At 52.9% G+C, this 5,471-nt stretch overlaps 1 protein-coding gene across 1 annotated transcript in view; it reads right to left on the bottom strand.

Annotated features, from left to right (window-relative positions):
- JDP2 (Jun dimerization protein 2) overlaps positions 1-5,465 on the bottom strand; it is a 36,825-nt gene extending 31,360 nt beyond the window's left edge. The window contains exon 1 of the mRNA XM_006778798.2: positions 5,301-5,465. The gene's annotated coding sequence lies outside the window, so the exon portion shown is untranslated. The remainder of the gene's footprint in view (positions 1-5,300) is intronic.
- Between the last annotated feature and the right edge of the window lie 6 nt (positions 5,466-5,471).

Genomic DNA, 5,471 nt, shown 5'->3' with positions numbered 1-5,471 from the left:
AAAAAAAATGCCCCTCTCTCTCCTTCCCCCGCAAGGGCGCCCCTCACTGCTCAGATACAAACCACAAAGTCCTTAACACATGCCATTCCTAGGAGACAACCACAACAGCTGACATTCACCAGCGAGAAGTCATCCTAACGGCAGAAGATGGAGGAGGTGGAGCGGCTGCCTCTCATAAGTGGATCCTCATTAACTGGGAAGAGCTGGCTGATGATCCGAGGCTGCAAGGCCACTTTGGCGATATGAAAAATAAAACAATTTGATGTGATTTAGAGATCTATAAAGGGGGCGGGGGGAGAGACAGTGGCGGGGAACCAATAACAGCCAGGAGGAATTTACCCACTTCAAGGAAGACATAGGAAAGATGACAAGAGGTGAAATCATCTCCCAACTGGTTGTTCCATACGGAAACAATTTAGTAGGAAAAGGAGAACTAGGCACTAAAAGCTTTAGGGGAAGAACCCAGAGTTTTTTTCCCCCCTTCGGGGCCCAGGAGGTCCAAAAGGCAGATAAACACCCTCCATGTTTCCATTAGTAACTGGGATGCATACATAAAGAGCAAGTGCTATACATTGGCAGAAGACCAGAACTGGCCAATGAAGCTTATGCCTCCAAAGACAGGCTTAGAATCCAAGAAGATTTTGGCAATTTGGGACACTGACCAGGAATAACTTGGAAACGAGCCCATGAAGAAAAACTGGGTAATGGACAGATCAAGATGGGACCGACGAGAAAGGCATGAATAAGACAGAAAGCATGCAGGAGGTCACCGTGAGAGCCGCTGCTAAGCCCCAAGAGCATGAGTGATTTGATGCAGATCCCTAAAAGCCAGCTTTGGAGAAACAGGGAGCGAGTGGATCCAGGGGGAAAGAACCTGAAGACCTGGTATTGGTATCTCTCTATTCTGACTTCCTCAGGGATGGTAGGCACACTGTCAGGGGTGCTGCCTTGTATAAGCAGAAAAGCCAGAAAGCATTTCAAGTCCAGAAAATGAACCCTATTGGAAGATATTAACATGAAACATCATTTTTTAGCTGAAATAAAAAAAAAGATACAGGTGATTTGAGTTTTCCCCCTCTTGTTTCACTGTATGTAAATCTATAAAATATCATATTTTTTAAATGGGAGTATCTGCAAATAACAGTCTTGCTTTGATGGGTCAATTTTTATGAGAAAGTGCCAGTAATTGGTATCTCCATCTAGAATGGCGAAGATGGATTAAAAAAAAAAAAAAGACAGGTTAAGAGAAAGTTAGGATCTGCATCATGAAAGTTAGGATCTGTCCATAGAAACAAAAGTTTAAGGGAGGCTTTCAAGTCCCTGGGCCTCTTTGAGAAGGTCAGCTCCGCTCCAGGCGAACAGCTAGCTAGGCGGGCATAAGGGGCCAGGAGTGAGTGTGCAAGTGAGTGCAGGGTTCGAAATAGCGGAGGTGAGTGAGGACAGACAAGGAGCAAGGGAGTTAGTTCACAGGATCAGGCCCCAGGAGCACTAGTGGAGTTGGAAGAGCAGGTAGCCAGCCCGGCTGGTGTGGCTCAGGGATTGAGCGTCAACCTATGAACGTATTTAAAAGAAAAAGAGAGAGAGAGAGAGAGCCAGTAGCTAGTACCTGGGAATCACCAATAGCAGATGGGTGGTCTTGGGAGCCGGAGCGTGGCAAGATTCCCAGGAGGACACTGTGTGTATATGTGTGTGTGGGGGGGGGGGGGGCAGAGGAGACAGTACAGAAAGATGCCAGGCCAGTGATCACAGAACATAGTAATAACTATCGTGAATCTTGGAGAATTAAACAGTAAACTTGTTCTTGGAGATAAGGAATTATCTGAGATGATCTCTCTCCTGGAGATGCAGAAGGCAAGGGGCAAATGGGTGGAGAACACCCCTGAGAATAAGGATGAGCTGAAAAGGGCCTCTCCAGATGGCTGTCCCAGCTCTACAGGCAGGAGAGTGAGACCGCTTATGGATGGGAACTTTGGAGCCAGGTCAGCTCCATGTGCAAACTAGCTCTGCCCCTCCCTCGCTGTGTGACTGGGGCAAGTTCCCTCACCTCTCAGGGCCTCGCTTTCCTCAGCTGTAAAGTGGGAATAATAGTGTGATTTGCCCTGTAAGGATGAAAGTGGTGAAAACTTGGAAAGCACCTGGAACAGTGCCTGCCCCAGTGAGTATGAAGTCAGTGTAGCCACAATGCCCTTCCTTCCTGAAGGACACACGTGCTGGCCGACCCCGCAAGGTCACTTCAAACACTGGTCTCCTTTTCCTACAGCCATGAAGAGGATCCCCCCAGAGGACTCTCTGCTCTCCCACTTTCTAGCTCTAAACCCCCAGGGGCCAGGACCATCCTGTATCCAGTCGGTTCCTGCAAGAATAGAAACAAAGGGGGCAGGTCGGGGCTATGTACAAGGGTGCAGAACCCAGGCCCAGCACTTGACCTTTGCCCCAGTTTCTCCAAGGTCTCCTCCATCCTACATTCTAGAACACAGCTGCATAGATCGCTGGCACCACCAGCTGGCTGGGTTTCCACCCCTGCCTCCAGGAGCAGGGGGCCAGCATCTTCTGTGTCCTTCTACCTACTCTATCCTTGTACTGCTTAGAAGGGGTGGCTCCTCAGATCTGCCTACAAAGAAAAAGAGGGGTGATGGCGGTCAGAAGCCGCTGGCAGGCATGGGCACAGTGGCATGCGTGACCCCTGCACAGGCATCCCAGCTGTGGAAGAAACTGGAACCTCTCCCCAGGAAAGGCTCCTCCCAGGAGACCAGAGAAATGCTTTCAACAAGGCCCTGTCTGTCGGCACGGTCTCCCCTGCCTGGTGTAGTAGGTGTTCAGCAAACACACAGGAAGTTACTTCCGCCAGGAATCCTTACCCCGAGCTGCAAGATGAAGCTGGGAAAGTACTGCCACCCGACAAGCCTCTATCCTCTCTTCCCTCTTCGCCCCATCTCTGTTCCTTGGCTGCAGGAGCTCAGAGCATGATACATTGCACAGTCATACACACAGTGTGTGTGATAAATCCGTTGGCTCTTTTTTAAAAATGCCACTGGCCCTGCTGAAGCTTTGGAAACGAAGCTCCACGACTGGAACCCCAAGGGCTGCAGCAAGAAAACAGACTTTAAAAAAGCCCCAGAACCGTGGGCTCTGGCCGGGCCTCCCACAGCCAGCAATGAGTGTAAAGAAACACAGGCCGAAATTCCAACCTGGGTCGCTAAGGCATTTGTCTCTGCTGAGCTCCGAGAGGCCAAACCACACACACGCACCAGAGTGCACACACACATACACACACAGGCACACGGAGCTTGGCAGCCCGTAAGTTCCAGAGCTGGTAACACAAGCCACGGAACCGACTGCCAAGACAAGCAACAGAAAGAGCCAGGCCCAGTTTCATTGGCCACCATACGCTGCATATGGCCCGGGACGCAGCCAAAACAGTGTTCTCACCCTCCTCAAAGGCATAGGAGACCCTCTGTTTTCAAACACACCTCCACAGAGCCTTAATTAAAGGAAAATGGAAAAATAATGTGTCTGCTGCTCTCCCCCTGCCTATATAGGTATGCACACACACACACACACACACACACGCATATTCATACACATTCACTCTATGTTTCTCTTCCTCCCATTTCAGTTTCAAACATAATTCATTCGCATGGAAAAAGGCAAACTGCATCCTGCAGCAGAAAAGCAGAGAAGAATGTTGCCTGCCTCAGCCCTGGCTCTGAGTGCTCCAGTTGAGCTGGGGCTGCATGAATACAGAGCAGGCCAGCCTAGAGTCTGCACTGACCCCTCTCTTCCAGAGCAGCGCTGGAAACAGAAGCCCTGGTGAGAGAGACAGCCCATTGCAACACCGGCAGACCCACGACAAACAAGGCCTGGAGAGCCTGGCCCTTCTCACCCTGCCAAGGGTTCTGCAGGTTGGAAAAGATGCCCACACAGCTTGCAAACAGGTGGGGGAGACAGACGCTGGTGGCTGCAAAAGCTAGGCAGTGAGTGAGTGAGTGAGTGAGTGAGGAGATCCTGGTCCAAACCCTTCCCTAGGGAACACCATTACCACTTATCAACCCATCTCCTTAGAAGTGGCTGCAAACAACATAGGAGAAAAGTCAGAGGCCTCCACACCCACGCCTGCCAGCAGCCTTTCAAATCTCACGGCACCCAGCTCTTCAGGAAGATTCTGGAGCTGCCTGCAGCTCTGAACCAAAGCCAAAGTGGAAGGGGAACAGAAGACTCTTTGAGAAATCCGTCCTCCCTGTTTCAAACAAGGCAAAACCTTCACCAGCCAGAGGCACGAGAATAGACCTTGCTTCTCTTCCCAGGTCCTCGGGTTAATCAGAGCCATGCTCACACCTGATACCGGGCTAAACTCTCCCCCAGAAACCTGCAAAGGAAGATCAGGCAGCATTCCAAGCTGCAGCCAGACTTGCTGGAAAGATGAAAGCAATGGGAGGTGTTTTTTAAAACCTTCAGGAAAGGGAGGTTGGGGAGATGATATGTGAACACAATTCACAGCAAGGCCTTCCAGGGCCAGCAGGCACCAGTCGTGGCTCAAAGCTGCTATTTCTGAGGCTCCTCAGACCTGAGGAGAGCCCACCCACTTGGCTGCACGCACCCTCAGTCCGCAAGCCCCTTTTTTGAGTGACAGGCCTAGGCTCATCTGCATTAAGCACATGTGCTCAGGACACAGCCTGATGCCCTCGATGCCAGTAGGGAGGTCTGCCCACCGGGCCAGGATCAGGCAACCTCGCAAGTGGAGCTGACCCAAAGGGTGAGTTAATTTCCTTCCACCAGCCTCTTCATTTCCAGCCTCATGCATGGCCCGGCCATCCCAGCAGAAGAACCAAGGCCTCCCCATCTTCCCGGTCTCCCAGGGTCTGGGGTCCTGGCCTTAGGACCCAATCCCTCAGCCTCCTTTGAGGGGAGGGGCATAAGAGAGCCTGCTAAACTGGGCTGGTCAGGAGAGGAGGGGCTGGTTACCTAGAGGAGCCGGCTTGCCTCCTTATGTAACCTGGCTTGGGAGCCCCCCCAGGGAACGCAAAGGGGACCCGGGCCACCCCCTAGGCCTCCTCGCATCCCAGAACCCGGCAGCAATGCCCCGAGAGAAGCACTCTTCATTGGATGGGGAGGCCCGGGCCTTCTCCAGTCCTCAGGGAGGCACGCTTCCTCCCTTCGAGGGGGTGGGGGCGGCACACTTGCCAGCCGGTCACTGTCATCCTCCTCCTACCGCCCCCCAAGAACCCTGCACCTCCCTGGGCTTTCACCCTCCATCTGCACCCCCAGGCCCGTCTCCCCCAGGCAGTGTTCTCCCCACTCACCCGCCTTCCCCGCCGCCCGAGGCGAGCACCTCTCTGCAAACGCACGGGGGAGAAGAGCGCTGGAGGGAGGCGGAGAGAGAGCCCCGGCTGCCTGGGAGCAGACGGAACCTCCCGTCCCAGGGCGGGAACCCAAGGGACGCCACCGGCTTCCAGGCGCTTCTCGGGAATGGC

This window comes from Myotis davidii, unplaced genomic scaffold, assembly GCF_000327345.1.
Source record: "Myotis davidii unplaced genomic scaffold, ASM32734v1 scaffold309, whole genome shotgun sequence".
Classification (NCBI taxonomy): domain Eukaryota; kingdom Metazoa; phylum Chordata; class Mammalia; order Chiroptera; family Vespertilionidae; genus Myotis; species Myotis davidii.
The sequence above is the reverse complement of the archived record's forward strand: the minus strand, read 5'-3'. Positions and strand labels throughout refer to the sequence as shown.